Source organism: Rhinopithecus roxellana, chromosome 12 (assembly GCF_007565055.1).
Source record: "Rhinopithecus roxellana isolate Shanxi Qingling chromosome 12, ASM756505v1, whole genome shotgun sequence".
NCBI classification, from domain to species: Eukaryota; Metazoa; Chordata; class Mammalia; order Primates; family Cercopithecidae; genus Rhinopithecus; species Rhinopithecus roxellana.
Window position 1 is genome coordinate 92,521,418 of NC_044560.1, and position 20,426 is coordinate 92,541,843.

Consider the following 20,426-nt stretch of genomic DNA (forward strand, 5'->3'; position numbering starts at 1 on the left):
GGGAGAAGAGAAGGAAAACCAGGACCCCGGGGAACTGGGGGCGGCGTCCTAGAAAGGAATACCCAATGTTCTTACCTTCTGGAGCCTTCCTTTCTCAGTCTGGAAGATGGGGCAGGAGCACCTGTTTCACACATTTGTTTTGAGGAGCAAATAAGATAGGAATTATTGTCTGAGGTCACTCTGTTGGCAAGGCGCAGAGCCCCTGAGTGTGTACCTCCAACGCTGAGGCTCTTGTGCAGCCCCCACTGCCTCTAAGGAAGTGGTTGAGAGCAGAGGAGCAGAGGAACTCGGAGCCAGTAGAATCCGCACAGGTTCTAGGCTCTGAGTTGGGGCTGAGACCCAACCTGGTATGGTGAGTGTCCCTGCCAAGTGGGGAGCACATAGAGGCTGATGGCCCCTCTCCCCTGGGACAGATGCCCCAGCCCAACCCCACAGCCAGCCTCTGAGACAGCCCAGTTGGGTGTGGGCTCCATATGGGCTGCAGAACTGCCCCCACCCTAGGCTGACGGAGGGTGGGCCGCTGGTGTGTGTGTGCAGGGCTGTGTGTTTCCATGTAGTCCCATATGTGTCTGTCTGTGTGGGCCTGTGTGTGTGTGTGTGTGTGTCTGTGTGTGTGTTAGGGGTCAGTGAGTGTGCTGGGGGGCAGGTGGGGTGGTGCTTGAGGTTCTCTCTGCTGAGTGTGCGCGTCACTGGGTGTGTGTGTGTGTGTGTGGTGGGAATGACAGTGGATCTGCCTCTGAGTGTGCCCACACAAGTGCTGGGGCTGTGCAGTCCATGCCCGTGTGAGGTGCTGTCTCTGTCCCCACATGTGCCATGCACACCCTCCTCTCTGGGCATGCCTGCCTGTCTTGGCACAAAACTCTCTCCGGGAGCACCAGCACTGGTGTTCCCCTGCCAGGAGCGTCTTCTAGACTGCTCTGCTGTCTGTCAGAGCAGAGGGGAGCAGAGGGACACTCCAGACCCTGGGATCCAGCCCAGCTTATGAACAGGGAGAAGTGGGACCACCTCAGAGCTCTGACTGAGCTCTTCCTGGCTCAGGCCAGGGGTCATTCCAGACACAGCTTCTGTCCTGCTGGGCCCCATCAGGAGAAAGGGGGCAACACCCCTGTGGCTGGGGGGCTGCAACTGGCCCTTCCCCATCAACTTTGGAGCCCAGCAGACACGCTCCCCTCTTTGCCCACTCCCTGGGAGGCGTCTGACACATGATTTATTCATAAAAAGCCATTATTTGTGCCAAAGAAGAACTGAGCCGCTGGCTTTTTAAGTGCTGATAATGCTTTCAGCCTCCCTGCCTCTCCTTCTCTCCCTTCCCCTCCCATCTTCTCTCTCACTTCCTTCCTATTCTTTCTCCTCCTCCCCTTCCTTCCCCTTCCCCTTCCCCTCTGTTCTTCCTCTCGATATTCCTTTATTGTTCTCCCCACACCTCCTTTCCTCCCTATTTCTTTATAGACCTCCCCTCTCACACCACTCAGCTCCTCTTTTCTACAGTGAGGCTGGGTCAGGGAGGCTCAGAATCAATTATCCCAAAGTGGGTAAGGCCTGCGCTAGCCTGGAGCCCCAAGGACCCCACCCCTCCACCTCATCCTTTACCTCCAAAGGACCAGAGGAAGGTTGGGAAGAGGGGGGCCAGGCTGAGAAAGGTGGCGGGGTGAGGGGGGGTCTTTGGAGGCTGTCCTGACCAGCTCCTCCTATGCTAAAGGGTGTGACTTCAGCACTCTTATTAGCACCAGTATCCCAGACTCCCAGGTAAACATTCAGTCTTGGTAAAAACAATGCACTTGCTATACAGGTTCAAGGTAAGCCCTTTAGAATGCCTTTCCCCCCAAAGAATGCCCCCATATAGAAATTCTGGAGCCACCATTATTGAGGTGGTGCCAGGAGAGGATGGCATCAAGGGAGGCACTTGGGCCCCATGATAGAGCATTCCCTGTTATCAGAGAGGAGGCAACAGAATGAATGTGTTCACAGAGCTTGAACATGGACCCAGGAAAGGGTCTTAGAAGCAGACATCATAGACCTACGTGTGTGGCTTCGAACGTGCACATGCACACACAGACCAGCATGTGCATAGCTGCATACTTACTCATGCAGACGCAGAGCCATTCCTCGCCCCTTTCCAAAGCTTTCCTCCCCTGAGCACCTGCAGCAGGGGCTGGAACACTTTCCCCATTCAGACACCTGCTCATGCATTAATCCATTCATTCATTCACTCTGTGAACTTTGGTTTTATGCCCCCTCTGTGCCAGCCTTTGTGCTGGGCACTGGGGAGGCAGAAATGAACATTATTGGGCCCTAGAGAGGGGGACTGGAGCAAAGAGGGCACTACAGGCCCTCCCCTGCAGCCTTGAACTGGGGGTTGGGGGCCCAGCAGGCGAGGGGTTAAGTCATTTGGCATCCAGAGCTGGAGCCATTAGGCCTCCTAATTATGAAATTATCGAGGTCCTCAGGTGACTGCTAATTTCACACACACTGTTCCTCTCACGGCTAATGAATGCCCGCAAAACCCACACCTTGTCTTTCCTGCTGAACGGTGACCTGCAGTTAATGAGCTCAGGAAGGCAGACAGGCCGCCGGCTGGGTGGGTGGGGCACCAAGCCTGAGGAGGGGGCCACTCACCCCTCCTTCCCCTCCCGGCTCCCTTTGCTGGCTGCCTGCCCTAGTGAAGACTCCAGGACCAAAGCCCAGCCCGCAGTTTCTGCAGGACAGGCTAGGCCCAGTGCTCTCGGGAACAGGGAGGGATAAGGATTTGGGGAGGGCTTCAGCTCATAGGATCCTGGAATGAGCATGGGCATAGTGAGGGAGGGATGAGCGGGAAGTGAGAAATGAAATGTGGATGGTGGAAGAGGACCATTTCTGCTTGATTCTTGGGCCATGTCAGGGACATTTATGAAGGGTTGGGGGTAGTGACAGTTTAAGGGCTGGGGATTGGCGGGCAGGGTACATTCATACCCTGATGCTAGCGATGACGATGACTTTGGGGGATGGTGGTGCTAATGAGACTGGGAATGTCAACTGGTGAGGCTGCCACGCTACTGCTGCTAGTTGTGATTTGTAAAGTTTAAATTTTTTAAATTAGAAAAGTAACATAGAATATGTACCCTGCAAAATAGGAAGGAAAAACAAGGGACACATACTAGTTGCAATCTTAGGTGGGGCAGTGTGGGAGCCCAGGTCTAGAGGCTGTGTTCCCCCAGACGGAGGCGTGTGGACCCTCTGGGCTGGGTTTGAACCCACCAGGTGGGTTTGAAGGTCCTGTGGCCCATGGGGAAAGCCCTGCCCCAGCCATGACCCACCAGCCAGGTCAATACCGTTGAGTGGTGGCATGGTGAACGAGGACAGCAAGAGAGTGAGAACCCCAGGCTGGGACATAAGCAGCCTTTGTTCTAGCTTTCTCCTGCCCTGTGGCCTTCAGCCTTCTCTGGCCCTCTGTTTCTTGGTGAGTAAATGATAGGGTTAGACTAGAGCTGTGTTTTTCAATCTGTGTTTGCAGAGGGGCAGTGCTGGGCTCCTTGAGGTCCACACTCAGCCTGAGGCAGGCACCCTGGGCCAGGGTCAGTGGAAGAATCCCAGGTTTAGGATTTGTGCACGGGGCGCATGAGAAAGGTCAAGCTGCCCCTTCTCCCTCAGGACTCAGAAGGACATCCTGGATTCCCACCAGCCTGGTTGTAGGCTGTGTCCACTGACAGCAAGTTTCCGCTCTGCCACGACCTTGCATCTACTTCTGCACCTCAGTTTCCCACCTGTCAAAGGTAGGTAATAAAGTGAGAACTCACTTTGGATGCGACAAAAATCTCAAAGGTCCTGGCTGTCACTGTGTGACCTGGGTCCAACCAGGCTCTTCTCACGATTCTTCCAGTTCTCTCCCCAGGTGCCCACAGGGTCTCTTTCGGGCAGCCAGCTACATGATGAGGCCAGGAAAAGTGCCTGCACCGTGGGTGTTCCCAGGGAAGGGGGAAGCATAAGGAGAGAGGAGAGTCTGCCTGTCTGCCCACAGGCTCGCCCCTGCATCCTGCCAGCCCTTAAGATGTATTATCCCATTTGACCTGCACACCAATCAGAGGAAGATGCTTTTATTATCTCCATTACAGATGAGAAAACTGGAGATTAGAGAGGTTATGTGACTAGCTCAAAGTCACAGAGCCAGAAAATGGTAGAGCTAGGTCTTAGACCCAAAGCTGATGGGCCATTGACTAGGTTAAACCTTTTCTCACCATGCCAGACACAAATGGCCAGGCACACATTTGCTTGTATATACACTCACACAAAGATACAGAGAGACACAGAACTTCACTCATCGCCACATCTTCCCTGTATGTACACAAACAAGTTTGTTCTCCCCTGTGCTAAAGCAGGCAAACCCACTTACCCATAGGTGCAGTCAGACATGAATATATTCCTCATTCTCAGACTTGTAACAATTCACTATGTACATGCCCCCAGGCAGATGTTTGCACACAAACATACAAAGCACTTCTGCACATGCCTAAACACACGAAAGTACTATTGCATGTGCATGCAAACACTACCTAGGAAAGTGTGCAAACACACAAGTTCACACTCCCACGTGCACAGATGTTAGTGTTCACCCATGCACATGCACTGACATGCAAACACAGAGTTGCACAAGAAATATCCTCAAGGGAGCATTTATACACATAGGTGCACATAGGTGTGCCTGTACAGGCACATATTCTGCACGTATGAAGGAAGGCATATGAGTACTCTCACATGTGCAAGTAGGCATGCACACATTTGCGCACATGCACAGAGCACACAGGCCTGGGTACTCTGGTACAGCAAGGTGAGCAGCTTCCTTGTACCCTGGATGTGATGGATGGACCCACATTCTAAGTGACTATCAAAGTGTCATGGTGTGTGAGGTGCAAACACCAATTAGTGGGGCCTTTGAAAGCATCGGCTTGTTAGAGGGGAAGCAGAAGAGGCTGGAACTGGCATAAAACACAGAGCTATTTAACTCTCACAGGGCAGGGGTGTGTGCACTGTGGAAAGGCCTTTGGGCAGAACTCCCCCCACCATTCTGCACTTGTTACTGGAGAAGGACCCTCACGAGAGGCCTTGGCAGCCGGCTTTGATGCTCCTTGAAAGTGGGGGGTGGTGGGGGAGCCTCCTGCCAGCACTGGGCTGGCACTGAGTGAGCGGGGGCTGCGCCAACTGGCGATCAATTTCATGCACATCGTAAACCTAAGTGCTTTCTGGAGAGTCGGGCAGATTGCACATAAAGTCCCCCTTCTGTCCCTAGCACACGGGTGGGCGGGTGAGGCAGAGGCTCACCCTAGCAGACAGACCTCCACCAGGCTGCAGGAGACCTGGGTAACCTGGTCCCCAGTAGGAGGTGTCCTTGGGGATGTGAGGAGCTCTCTTAGGAGGGCTGGCACTCTGTGGACAGCTGGAGATGTGGACAGTGCATGACCCGAGTCTATAGGATTCTACTACTTGTTGGCTGAATGACCCTGGGCAATTAGCTTATCTGACCCTTAGTTTCTTCATCTGTAAAACGGGTTTATGTAGGAATTAAATGAGCTCATGTCCTTGGCATGAGGTGCCACAGAGCTGTAGAACCGATGAGCAAAAGTAAGGTCACATTTACATTTATTCTTATGCCCAGATGACCCAGGATCAGAGTCCCCCCATGCTCACTGCAGGGCCTTTGACCACCACCATTCCTGGAAGGCTTTGGGCGGTATGGGTGGGGATCTCCCAGGGGGGCCATAAACCTGTCTTTCATTAGAGGAACCCACCCATTCTTCCATTCTGTTCCTGCCCAAACTCCTAACCGCTATCCTTGAACATGTCTGGAGAAGCCATCTCTCCCATCATGAAGTACTAATGCCAGCATGTTCTCCAAATTCCCTGCCCTTTGGATGCCAAAGAGTGGTTCTGGGCTCTGCATCAAGGCCAGGGTGGCAAGGATGGAGCAGACCCCAGTCCAGAGCTTGGATCCTCCCCCACACCCAACTACTGCCAGCGCAGGGGTCAACCTGAATATAGCCATGCAGATGCCTGGGCCCTGTGCTTTCTGTGGCCTGAGGAGGAAAGAGAGGTCTGCCGGGCCTTTCCTGTACTTCAGAGGCACCAGTCACACCCCTAAAAGCAGGGTCTAGGCAGAGGGAAGCCTGGTTTTCGCTGGGCAGTCCAGGCCTCTGGTCACACAAGCACTGGAACCCCAGCATAAACTGGCCCAAAAGGAGACCAGGATTGCAGCCAGGCCTCCAAGCCCACCCCTCACAGTCCCAGCTCCAGGCCCTAGTGGCCCCTGCGGGGCCTAGGCCACCCTGACATTCACCTAATTGTCTTCCTGCTTTGATGAGTGGCTCCGCAGAGGCGCCGCCACGTATCAAATTAAATGTGAACCAAGCCGGCAGCCCCGATGATGGGAGGGAAATACCACATTTACATAGCCCAGCACGGGGGCGGGGAGACCCAGGCCCAGAGTGACAGAGACCATGGACCCAGGAGGAGGCAGGGGAGGGAGACAGAGGTGGGGCTGAGGGAGGGTGGACAGAGACATCCTCCCCAGGGTCGCTGTCACTGTTGAATAAAGGGCAGGTGGGGAGGGAGGATCAATACAGAAAGAGGCTCTTCCCACCTCCAGGTAGGTGACTGCCTCCCTGCCAAGCCCAGTCCATTGGCCTAGTGGTGGGAAGGTGGGGCCCAGGATGCAGCCTTGCACCCCTCCTACACCAGCTCCCATCTGGGTTTCCACACAGCTCCCTTCACCCCAGCCCAGACCCCACAGCTGGGCTGCAGCTGCCTCCCTCAGCACAGCCCCAGTGGGTGTGGCCTTGAGCTTCTCTTCGGTTCACTTGGGGACATCCTGGCTGCCTGTCCTGGGTGTGCGAGAAGGAACGGGCCCAGGAAGGGTGCGTGGGTGTTTCTGTGTGTGTGTGGGGGGGTGTTTGTGTGTGTGTGTAAGAATGTGACAGAGTGATCACGTGTGGCACCTGCATGAGACCTTCTTTGTGCAGGTGTGTTGCCTGTCACTAGGCCTGGGCACCTGTTGGACATTAGTGAGCTAGGTCTTCCCTTTCCTCGATGTGGAGTCAGGCCTGAAGGCCACAGGTGGTCTGGAGGCATCCACCTGTAGACACTGCGTCTGTGTGTGGGACGTGTGTGGCGCTGGTATCCAAGTCAGAGTGATTGTGCCAATGGCCCCTCTACCCCAAAAGCGTGTTCCCAGGTGCAAAGCACTGTCACAGCCTGCAAACTACCCCATGAGGTAGGTATTATCCCCACTTTACAGAGAGGAAAACTGAGGCTCAGAGAGGGGAAGCGGAAGCATCCTGATTCGTACCAAGGGCATAGCCCCGACACAAACCCAGGACCGTCCCACTCAAACCCAATTGGTCCTTGCCTGCTCTGCTGCTGCCTGTCTTTCTGAGTATGAAGGTTGGGCCTGGTGGGTCCAGAGCACGCAACGCAGCACAGAGGGCTTGTGCTTAGTAGAGACTGACAAATGCTTATTCATCCCTTCCTTCAACTTCCTAAACCTATTGCCTCCAGAAACACCCTCTACCTTTCTCCTTTAGCCTGGCAGGCATGGGCTGGACACCTCATATAGTATTTTCATCATTAACAGCATTTACTGAATCATGCCATGCACCAGGCAGGAGCCATGCCCTTTTCACATGTGTCCTTGAACCCTATGCAATAGGCATCTTCATCAGCCTCCTTAACAGATATGGAAATGGAGGCTCACACAGATCAAGGAAAAGCTTTTTTTTTTGAGATGGAGTCTTACTTTGTCACCCAGGCTGGAGTGCAGTGGCATGATCTTGGCTCACTGCAACCTCTGCCTCCCCGGTTCGGGCGATTCTCCTGCCTCAGCTTCCCAAGTAGCTGAGATTACAGGTGCTCACCACCACGCCTGGTTAATTTTTGTATTTTTAGTAGAGACGGGGTTTTGCCATGTTGGCCAGGCTGGTCTCCAACTCCTGACCTCAAGTGATCCACCTGCCTTGGCCTCCCAAAGTGCTAGGATTACAGGCGTGAGCCACCATGCCTGGCCCATTTTGTTAAGAGTTTGGCTGTGCACCCAGATGTGCAGAGGCATACGTGAATGTGTGTGGGCTTACACATTCACGCAGTTGTGTGTGAGCGCATGCACCAGGGTGTGAGAGTGAGGCCAGGGCAGGAGCAGGCAGGATCCCCTGCCCTCCACCAGTCGCTCTGAGATGCTCCCATCAGCTCACATCATTGGCTCCTCACAACAACTCCACTACCTGAGAATTCTTAGTCCCCCGTCTTTGGAATGAGCAAACTGAGGGTTGAAAATGGGAGGAGACGGTAGGTAGTGCCAGGGCTGGTCCTGAGACCCAGTAGCAGCCTCTAGATGCTGGTTCTTTCCAGAACTCCAAGGCTCAGCAAGGTGTGCCCTTTCCTTCCTGTCATCTTGGTGGTGCTAAGCGCTGGGGTGGGGTGCATTCCTCTGTCTCCACCACCTGCTACTTGGCGCTCCCCCTACCCCAGCTTCAGGGGAGCTAGGCCCACAAAAGCGCCTGTTGGCTCTACTGAGAAGCCCTTCCCCCTCACCCACGGGGTCCAGGGCGGCTTTTACTGGGAAAATAATTAGAAATCTAATTCTTATTTCTCCCACTCTGCTAATTGTCTGTGGACAATTTGATTGTAACAGTCGTCACTGAAGCAGAAAAACCACCTTATTTCTGCCAGACATCCTCCCTGCAATTAACACCAGCAACTGCCTCACTCTCTTCTCACCTGCAGAGACCCAGGGCCCTGAGGTGTCCTCAGCTTTCTGCCTCGCAGCTCTGGTGAGCACATCTGGGGACCAGGCGTAGCCACAGGGTGGGGGGCAGGAGCAGGGCCAGGGGTAGGTGTCCAGGGACCAAGAGTCAAGACGACAGAGAGAGACAGAGAAAGATTGAGAGAGGAGAGAGAGAAGATGAATAAATATGAATATTTGAGCGTTTGGATAAAAGAGGGAGAGATGGAGGCCTAGGCCCAGGGGAAGACAGAGAGCACTGGGCCAGACCCAGGTCAAGAGAGATGGGGGAAGGGAAGGCAAAGGAGCAAAGAAAGTGCCCAGTAGGGGCCAGGGTGACAGGGCAGGAGCCAGGGCCGGAGCCCAGACTGTCCCTCTGCCAAGGCAGGGGACACACCTTCTCCGAGATAAAACCAGACAGTGTGTTTAGGAGCTGGCTGTGGAGGGCTCCCCAGAGAGCCCAGCCCCCTGTGGGATGTGGCTGATTAGGAAAGGAAGGAGCTCTGGAGGAGGGGATGGGGCACACAGGCGATGGTGGGATGAGAAGCGGGAGGGATCCAGGGCCCAGACAGGACTGCGAATGGTAAGGGCACTGAGAATGAAACAGCACAATCCTGGACTGACCTGTTGATCAAACCTGTGACGCTCCACTCTGCGGCCGCCACCGCCCTTTCCTCCCTGGGAGCACAGCCCCTCTGGGGAGAGGGTGGTGGGTGCCCTCCACTATTATGACCCCACTGTTACTCCTCACACAACATTATCTTCAGGGCCCCCAGCCCCATCCGGGTCCTGCACTCTGCCTCATATCTCCCCTCCTGGCCGGGCTCTGGCAGGGGGTCCCACATGGGTTGATTCTTCCCTCTTAGGACACAGGCCAGGCTGAGAGCTCAGTGGTCCCCTCAGCCTCTGCTGAAGCCTGGTGCAGAGGGCAGGACAGCGCCTGCTGACTGCGTTGGCACTAACCCAGGCACACTAATGCCTGCTGCTCTCAGATGCCTGGCTCAAGGCATCTGTCCCAGGGCACCTGCAGGTGCCTGTGGGATGACTTGTTGCATGTTCTGTGAAGGGGGCAGGTGTGGGCAGCTCAGCTCAGCCCATGAGGAGCCCTGAGCAGTGTCCCCTGCCTTCACCCCAGGGCTGCCCATGCCTGATGAGGGCTCTGACCCAGCCTTTTCTCCCTTAGCTCAGAGTCTAGTGGGCAGAGTGGAGGGGGAGTGTGGGGGCTGGCAGCTAAGTGGAGGGACCTGGGGCCTGCAGAGGGGTGGGGGAGTGAGAGAAAGAGAAAGGGGAGCTTCATCCCAGAGCCTTCTCTGTCTCTTCTTCCCTCTGCCGGCTCTCAGCCCTCCCCACTCCCCGCTCCCAGTCTTGTCAGGGGAGGATGGGGGTGCCGGGGGCTCCTGTCAGTCTGGAGCTGGAGAGCTCCCCGGGCTTCATTAACATGCAAATTAGCAAGTTCTGACTGGCTGTGGCAGCGACAGGCAGCCACCCCTCCCAGTCCCAGGAGTGTGTGTGTGTGTGTGTGTGTGTGTGTGTCCTCTGCGGCAGGGCTGGATGGAAGTGGGAGAGCAGCTCTCATTGCCCTGGTCTCCACAGACAGCAGTGCATGTGTGTCTAACACACATACACATACTTATACACACATACCTACAGAAAAACACACACGTAATACACAGCCACATACAGTCACACATCACACAGTCTTACAGACACTCATGGACACGCAGTTACACATATAGCATCACACATGCAACTTCACACACAGTGGTCACACCCTAAACTGTCTCAAACAGGCATACCCTTTCCAAACTCACACTATTTCACACCCTCGCCACAACCCTGCTGAGGGACAAACCCACAAACACACCACCCCCCACACGGCCACACACATACACACATAATCTCAATCACGCAAAATCACACACAGGCACAATCCAGGTAGAGAGTGGGGCCGAGGCTCCACACTCAGCCCCGGAGAGCAACTGCCTCCACCTGGATGCCCTCCATGCCCACCTCACCCACCTTCCCTCCACCTGAACTGGCCAAGATCAGCCTGTGTCTCCCCCGGTCAGCTCTCAAGGTTGAGTACTGTCTGGCCCCTCTGCCTGGATGCACTCCGAACTCCCTCACCTGGTCCACTTGCACTGTCCTCCAGCCATCACCTCTCCTGGCTGCCAGCCCTGACCTTGTATCCATGTGGTTGAGCCCCTACTCTGGCTGCTCAGGCTTCCCTTGAGAGTGGCTCTGGTCACACTGCATTGAAATTGCTTGTTGATGTGTCTGCCTCCATCAGGATGGGAGCTCCAGGAGGACAGGGCCGGCGTCAGTCAGTCTTGTTTATGGCTCTGTCCCAGCGCTCAGCTCACTCTGACCTGTCCGTGCTGTTTCCGCAGCAGATGGAGTGGGGGCCAGCAGCGTTAACAACGGGAATGGCTAAGACTTTTACATGGCATTTGCTCTGTGCTGGGCCATATACACAACAGCCCTACAAGAGAGTTTCTACTATTCTCCACCCCATTGTCACAGTCAACGAAACTACGGCACAGAGGGCTTAAGATGCCTGAGTGAGATCACCCAGCCAGAACTGCGGTCTGAACTCTGGTTGCCCACCTCAGAATAGTCCTGCACATTCTCTTTCCAGGACACTAGCCAGAGATGTGGGGTGTTGAGGGCGGTCACAGGGGGCTGGAAATATTTGTTGGAGAGGGGAAGAGCAGCAGGAGGAGATCTCAGTTCTTAGGAATAGATGGGGGACACTAGATCTCTGAGAGGAAGGTCTGTGCTTACTCACCACCTGCATGGAGGCCCTGGGCCATGGGGTCCTGGGACATCAGGGTTGGGGAGATCGAGCAGGACACCCATTTTATAGAGGGGTTTACTGAGGCCAGAGGAGTCCTAAATCACACTTGCCTCCCATTTCTCTAATATCTGCTAAAGTGTGCCAAGCACACTTGTTTATTTACTTTAACCCTCGAGACAGCCCAGTGAGATTTGGCACTATGGTTAGCTCCATTTTACAGGTCAGAAAAGTGAGGCTCCATGTATCTCTATATGCTCAAGGTTGGTGTGGATATCTGTGGTTTTGTCTACAGGGAACCATTTTCAACCCATGTTAACCCTGATTTTTGAATGGGAGCTGCCATCTTTTACAGAGCCCACCCTCCTGGGCAATGTTGATTGGTTCAGTGAAGGACACATGATTCACACTGGGCCTATCAGAAGCCCTGGCTTGAGTTTTGTTTTAGTTTTTTTTTTTTTTTAGACAGAGTCTCAATAGGTCCCCCAGGCTGGAGTGCACTGGTGCCTTCTCAGCTCACTGCAAGCTCCGCCTCCTGGGTTCAAGCAATTCTCCCATGTCAGCCTCCCAAGTAGCTGGAATTGCAGGCATGTGCCACTGTGCCCGACTAATTTTTGTATTTTTAGTAGAGACAGGGTTTTGCCATGTTGGCCAGGTTGGTCTCCACCTCCTGTGATCTGCCTGCCTCGGTCTCCCAAAGCGTTGGGATTACAGACGTGAACCACTGCACCCAGCCCTGGCTTGAGTTTTGAATTTAGGGCCAAGGCCAGCCTCTGGAGTTTTCAGCAGCCTGGATCCTCCTCTGCAGTAGGAAAAGGGAAACGCAAACACGCTGAGAGCAAGGGAGGGAGGCCCAGCTATCCCCTGCCTGTACTGGGGCACCTTAGGGTGCTTCAGCACACGTTTTGTTTACTGGGCAGTCTCCCAACTAGCTCCACCTTCCCACATCTCTCCCCCACCCCTCCTTGTCATTCTCTGCTTTTCTAGGGCCCCACACTTACCCAGTGGGCTCACAACAAGTGTCCTAGGGTGCTGAAGAGGGGCAGGAGGGGGCTCTGCCCATTGGATAATCCCAGTGGGCACTGAGCCAGGATTCAGGGCACAGACCACCTCTCTCCTGCTGGATGACTGGCGAATAGCCAGCTTCAGTCACTGAGTGGTCCTCATCCTCACACTGCCCAAGGCCCAGGCCCTTGTCTGCTTGTTCACTCCGCCCAGAATAGTGTCTGACATACAGTAGGCACTCACTGTCCATTTTTGCAATGAATGGATGGATGGATGAATGAACGAACTGACATATGTCCCTGTCCCAGGCCCTGGCTGGGTCACAGAGCTCACTCAGCTGTGTGGAGTGAGCCTTGTCATTGGACACACTTGGTTCCCATGTGGCTCCCTGGCTCTGGAAACCCCTGGAGCTTGTGGGTGCAGCTCAGCAGGTGGTCCTCCCTCTGACCTGTCTGTTTCATCCCTTTCTTCACATTCTTTCAAACTTTGGAGTCTTTCATCCAGTCTAGAGTGCAGGGATGTGGAACCTGTGGGTAGCACTCTCAATGCAAGCTGCATCCAATTTTTTTTTTTCGGTCTTAACTTAGAAGAGTACCTTTTGAATGTAAAAGGCCAACAGTAGACACTTTTGTTTCTTTTGTTCCATGCAGGGGTGACCCCAGTGTCACTGTGCATGGTGGAGCAGGCTATGAAATGCCCCCCCTGTGTTGTGTAATGTAGCAGGCTCAAGACTGATGGTCCTTACTTCCAAGGCTGGGAAAGACCCTTGGGGAGTAAGTAAAGTCGTTTGGTGAGAGTTGGTGGGAGAAAGAGTGGCCTATTAATTAATAACTCCAAATGTCATAAGGCCATATCAGCTATTGAGCTAGGGACTCCAACCTAGGGGTCCTGGCAACCCAGGACTTCCAGGCCCTCACAATTGCCTTTCTGAATTCCCCAGAGAGCATTCTTAGCAAATTTGACCGTTTGCTTCTAAAGTTGGAATTGTCAGGGCTTTCTGAACGTGGCTGGATGCATCCTGCCCTGTGCCCTGGGCCCTTATCGTTCCCAGATCCAGTGCGAGGCCCATGTAGGGCTCGGCTGTGACCTACCCTCCTGGTCTGAAGGCTGCTGTTAGGCCTGTCTCTTCTGTTCAGAGCTTTTTGAGCCAGGAGAGGATCCCAGGTCTCTAGAGAGAGAAGAAAGGTCCAGGCCTGCCTGTGGGCCAGAGTCCTGGGTATTCTTCGAGACTGACCCCAAATTCCGCCTAGGTGGAGTGGAGGTGCTTGTGTTTCTGGCTCTGGTTCCTCAGCTTGGCAGCTGCCATGAACAGCTGGCACAGACAAGACAGAAGCCAGCATGGCCGGCACACCAGGGCAGCCCTCCTCAGCCCTGGAAGCAAAGGGTTAACAGGCTGGGGAAGGAGGGAGCAGCAGTCCTTTGGCTAAGGAGCCTTGTTAATTGATTCCCTCATTCCCATTTGTTCCTGCTAAAGAGAGACAGATGAGAGGGAGCCCGCCAGGCCTGTCTTGGCACCCGGCAGCTTGGCTGGGCACAGCTGTGCTCATGGCTCTGGTGTCTCTGTGGGGGAGGGGCCGGTCGTAGCAGAGGTGAGGAGGTGCGGCAGTCCCATCGCAGACCCTGTGCCCCTCTGCTCACTTCCCTACAGGCAGAGATGATCTCAGAGCTCTTTGGAGAGAACAGATCTTTTACTTCACCTTGTGGCACCTCTTTGATCTTTCCGCCTGCGCTGTCACCACCATGGGCTGGGAGCCCAGCAGCCAACACCGGAGGCAGCTCCCTCACCATGGGCTCCTGATGGGACCCTGCCAGCCTGAGGCCCAGGCAAGGTTTCTGCCAGGAAAAGGGTCAGCTCTGGCCCATGCAGTTTAGTTCTATGCCTTTGTGAGGCAGGCTAAGGTCCGTGTCACTGAACCTCGCCATGGCTGCAGGCTTTGTCTGAGCCCCCTGGTCCTGACCTGCCTGAGACCCAACTTTTTATCTGTTCCTGCCTCGTCTTCATCTCAGCCAAACTCGCTGATGCCTATAAAATTGGGCTGTTTTGGATTGTGACAGATGAGAGCCTGCCAGCTTCCCCTGAGAGAATTAAGTTTGAATGTCATGCTGTAGTCAAGCCTGAGACCCTCGGGTTCACATGTCTGCCACTCTCTAGATGCATAACTTGGGCAGGCCATTTTTACTTCTATGAGTCTCGATTTTCTCACACGTAAATGGCAGTGATATTAGTACCTATCAGTGGTAGATTGCAAAAGTGGCCACAATTCCCCATCCCTCCCTGAGTGCACCTCATGGCAGTAAAATTTGGCAGTTTCTCCCATCACCTTAAATCTGGCATGGTCTTGGACTTACTTTGGCCAACAGAATGTGGTGGAAGTGACAGAGCCAGTTCTGAGCCCAAGCCTAAAGTGGACTTGTATGCTTTCCTCCACTCTGTTGGAGCCCTGCCCAGCTGCTGTGTGAACAAGCATGGGCTATCCTGCTGGATGAAGAGAAATGTATGGCTCAGTCACCCTCAGCATGCAGATGTCAGCCAGCCAACCCCCAGAAGCACAGCCACTTAACTAACAGCTGACTGCAGATGCATGAGTGAGCCCAGCAAAGGCCAGAAGAAAAGCTCAGCTGAATTTCCAAACCATAGAATCATGAGCTTAGTAAGTGGTGGTTGTTTTAGCTATAAACATTAGGGTAATTTGTTATGCAGCAAAAGCTAACTGATACACTATTGCTAATTGCTGTTGTGTGGATTAAATGAGAAAATATAGTAAAGGACTTAGCAAAGTGCCTGGCACAGAGCAGATGATCAGAAAGTAGAGCTTCTATTATGGTTGCCCAGGGTAGAGTCATTGACCACAAATTAAAGCCTCTTATATTTGAGACTGTTCTCTCATTAGCACTCAGAAGTTAAGAGACCTATCCCCTCCACACACTTTTGCAGCAGTAAGGAAAATAACAGGTAACATTATTGAGCACTTACTAAGTGCCTGGCTCTCAGGCTGTGTAGCAGGTGTTTTTTTTGTTTTTGTTTTTGTTTTTTTTTAGACAGGGTCTCACTGTCACCCAGGCTGGAGTGTAGTGGCATGATCATGACTCACTGCAGCCTCCATCTCCCAGGCTCAATTGATCCTCGCACCTCAGCCTCCCAGGTAGATGGAACTACAGGTGAGCTTCATCACACCGAGATAATTTTTGTATTTTTTGTAGAGGGAGTCTCGTCATGTTGCCCAGGCTGGTCTTGAACTCTTGGGCTCAAGTGATCCTCCCACCTTGGCTTCCTAAAGTGTTGGGATTACAGGCATGAGCCACCGCACCCAACCTGTAGCAGGTGTTTTATATACATTTTCTCATCTAATCTTCACTCAACCTTAAGAGACAGACAATCACATTTATATGTTATTTCATTTTGCACACCCATCATTTTATTTTTTATTTTTTATAGAGATGGGTTCTCACTGTGTTGCCCAGGCTGGTCTCAAACTCCTAGGGTCAAGTGATCCTCCCACCTTCGTCTCTCAAAGTGCTAGGATTATAGGTGTGAGCCATCATGCCCGGCCAACTCACCATTTTAAACCCAAGTAAATGGAGGCTTGGAGATGTGAAATCTAACTTGCCCAAAGTTATACAGCTAGTGAGCCTAGCAAGACCCTTTCACTCTTCCGAAAGCAATGGACTATCCTTTACTTTTGTCTGCTTTGACAATTCAACTCCAATCAGCAGGCATATCCTGGTAACCCCAGGCTCTGGGCATATCAGAGTTGTCCTCACACTTTCATCAGATGTTATAGTTAAGCTCAGTTAGATCCCCACCCCACCACCCCACCACCCTGCCACCCCACACCTGGATGCTGCTGAAGCTATATTCTTCTCTCTGACAGGACAATGTCTTTAATCCTCTGTTCTCACTGGATGCCTTTTGGGAGTCACAAACTCTTCTCTGGCTGCCCCTCCCGGACCTCCAAATGACAACTTACTGAGTTTTCCACCCTTTTGCAAACTTTTCCTTGTTCTCATGGTTTTGTTCCATCTCTCTAGTCAGAATATCAGCTGACACTCAAGGCATATAAGGAACACTAGGGCCATTATCTGCTCAGCACCGTTCCCTTCTCTTGGGAATCACAGCCCATCCTAGCCCCCTCCAGCCCTGTGGTCATAGTGTGAGCTGCCAGGCTCTTACAGGAACCCCACTCCTGGCCACAGCTGATTGGCCCAAGAATGGTACATGGTTGAAGCCCCGCCAATTAAAGTTCTCCAAGTTTTTGGACTGGAAATGCAAGGGAATGTCTTTCTTTTATATCCTATAATGATATACAAATTGAAAGGATGCCATTATGAATTTTTCCATATTTCCTCTTTCCTGTTTCAAAAGAATTTCATTGCTTTTGTGTGTGAATAGTTTTTAGATCAGTAAAAACTTTTTTTTTTTTTTTTAATATATGGATTTCTGGGGTAGTCTTTTTCCTCTTCACAAACTATACATTATCGTATTTCTTCACATTTTTAGAAAGGTGGCCAGATCAACCCTATTGAAGAGAAAAAAAAATTAAGATGAAATTTGATTCTGACTTTTAAAAAAATCTAAGGGACTGTGGCCATGTGTCCTGGCTTGGGGAAGAAGTGGGTCTGCAGCTGGAAAGGATGAGCTGGCATTGGAGAGACTCTAGAGGAGCTGCTCTCTGGGCCATTCCTGTGGGTTAGTTCCGTGGATTCTGTGAGCCAGTAAATCCCTCTTCATGCCTATGGGAGGCTGAGTAGTGTTTCTGTCACTTACAAACCAGAATTCTGATCAGGTTCCCTGCCATACAGCCTTTCCATACATTTCTTCCAGAGTGGCCAGGACAACCCTCTGGAGAGTGAAGGGAAAGGGCAGGCAATGAATGTTTCTCCCCTGGAGACAGAAGTCCCATAGGCTTAAGTCCCATCTTTAAAGATGATTCACAAAATCACTCATGTTTCCCAATCTTAGAAGTAGGCACCAGGCCAGGCATGGTGGCTCACACCTCTAATCCCAGCACTTTGGGAGGCCGAGGCAGGAGGATTCCTTGCACCTAAGTTCAAGACCAGCCTGAGCAATTTAGTGAAATCTTATCTCTACTAAAGAAAGATAAAAATAAGGAAATCCAGGTATGGTGGTCTTAACTGTGGTCCCAGCTACTCAGCAGGTGGAGGTGAGAGAATTGCTTGAGCCTGGGAGGTCAAGGTTGAAGTGAACTGTGTTTGCACCACTGCTGTGTTTGCCTGGGTGACACAACAAGACCCTGTCTCAAAAAAAAAAAAAAAAAAAAAAAAAAAGGAAAAAAAGAAATAGGCACCACCAGCAGTCAGAGACCCAGATGTCACTCTTTCCCCTTTCTTTTACCATCCATGTCTAGGCCATGAATGAGTCCTGGCAATTCTGTCTCCCTAAATTACCTCAAATCTGATCACCTCTCTCCATCTCTGTCGCTGCCCTGGGCTCACAGCATCCTCATCGCTGCTCTGAACCTCTGCAGTGACTTCTACCTGGGCTGCTCCCTGAGCACGTGCATTCTCCGCAAGCCAGCACGAGTGTCCTCCGCATGCCAATGGAGATCAAATCACATTGCTTCTTTTCTTAAAGTGCCAAGACTTTCCACCTCCCATTGCATCTGGAATAAAACCTCGAGTTCACACACACCCATTTGCCCTGCGAAATCCACGGTGGTCTTCCTCCTGTACTTCCAACACAGTCCCTTCTCTCTCTCCCCAGGACACTGGCCCTGTCCTTCGAGCTCTCTCCCCTCACTGGAGAGTCCAGTTCCGTCTCTTTGCTTAGCTCTCGGAGAGTCCGTCCCGATCCTCCTTCCTAAAATAAGCCCTCGTCCCAGTTACTCTGCGACCCCATCCCTCGTTTGTATTCATCACAGCATCATTATAACCCAAGTTATTTTGTTTGTTTCTTTGCTTGGAGTCTGCCCCTCTCACTAAAATGCAAGCTCAGTGAGGGAAGGAAATGAGTCAGCCTTATTCCTAACACAGCACTTGGCACATAGATGGGTCTGAGAATTTTTATTGCATGACTAAGTGAATAGTTGAAACCAGGCAGGGAAGCAAATTATCCCCATTCCACAGAACAGAAAGTTGGGGCTGGCACAGAACCAAGAAACAGCAGCAAGGGGTCTGAAGCCCGGGTGTGTGTGAGGAGAGAGCCTCTGTGCTTTCCAGAACAGCCAGTATTTGTGTCACGTTTGAATTTATGAAGCAAGCCCATGCCCGTTATTTTAATTGATCTTTCCCACTCAGTTCATTCTCCCAATTTTATAAATGAGGAAATGGGAGCTTGGAGGGGACTCATGCATGGCTAGTCCAAGGGGCTCTGCCTTCAGTGGGAACTTCTGGGGTCTGATGGGTTTCTGGTGCCCCTAAGCCTGTCATGATTGGAGGGACCCGGGCGAGCTCCCCCTGCCCAACCAGGATCCCTGCCTACAGGGCACCACCTCCCTCTACCCCTGTGCTGCCTGCCTGCCTGTGTCTGTCACATCAAGTTCAAGTGATTCATGTGGCAGCAGCTCCTGGTCTGCCTGTCGGCATGTCAGCTAGTCCTGGTTACCATGACAACAGGATGCAAGGCACCAGGGCATCAGTGGGCTGTGGCTCTCTGAGGGGCAGTGCCATAGGCGAGGGAGGGGGCTTGTTTCTTCCTCCTGTGGGAAGCTTGGCAAGGACTGCAGCCGCTGGGGACCGGGTGGCCCCTCCCTGCCTCCGTGCCTTGGCATTTCCTTCCTGCCATCTGTGCTGGGAGCTGGGGGAGGGGCTGGAGTGCCGTCCCTGGTGGGAGGGGTCTGGGAGCAGATGGGTAGGAAGAGCAGCCCTTCCCATCTAGGCTACGCCCCCACCCCGGTTCCAAAGACTCTCCCAGGGCCCTCATCACACCACAGCCTTTCTTTCCTTGGCATAAATGGGAAGTTCAAGACCCGGTGCAGTCAGAAAATTGGTCTCTGGTCTTGGAACAGAGCCTAGTGAGGGAGGAGGGGCTCTTCGCGGGAGGGTCCTGAGGGAGCTAACCTGCTCTGTGCCAGAGCCTGGCTGGGACCTCCTCTCAGTCACTCTTCCCAGCAGCCCTGTGGCTGAGTGTCACCATACCCCGTTTACAGAGGGGAGACTGTGCTTCAGAAATAACAGCTGGAAAGTGGCAGCACCGGGATTCAAACCCAGGTCCATCTGGCTCTCGACCTTGTTCTTGCTGGAACCCTTGCTGCCGCCTTGGAGAGGGAGGGACTCCTCCCTGCTTTGGCCCCTCTGTCTAGTCAGTCCACCCCTACCAGAGAGGTGAAGGCTGGGGGCAAGCTTCTGGAAGGAGCGCTGCTCTGCCATTCTGGTGCCTGGGTTTGGGTCACAGTTCTAGAGCAGGCTGTGAGACCCTGGCAGGTCTCGGCCCCGCTCTGGGACACAGTCCCTTTGTCCAGGAACTTTGAGATGGCTGGAGGGGAGGTGAGGTGTTGCCCACCAGCGCATATGGGGCTATTGTCCTGCCCCAGGGAGAGGGCTGGGGCTGGGCCTAGGATAGGTGACAGGGACCAGGATGTGGCCAAAGAAGGAGTCTGAGTTAGCAGGAAGAGCAGCGGTTTGCATTCACAACGGGATGTCCGAAAGGAATGCTGCTCATTTGGAATTGCCTCTGAGAGTCATTGGTGCCCCAAACCCCCACATTCTGAAGTGAGAGGCAGGTCTCTTCAGGCCTCAAAGGACTGATGACCCCAAGCTGGTGTGTCCCATGACACACACTTCTATGCTACCTTAAGGGAGGTGAGAGTGACAAGTGTGGGGAGGGCAAAGACAACGAGGATTCCTTGGTCCATGTGCTCTACCTGGGGAGGGGTGGTGTGTGCCCCCTACCTACTCCCACCTTAGTTTGGGTGAGGGGTGGTGCTTCAG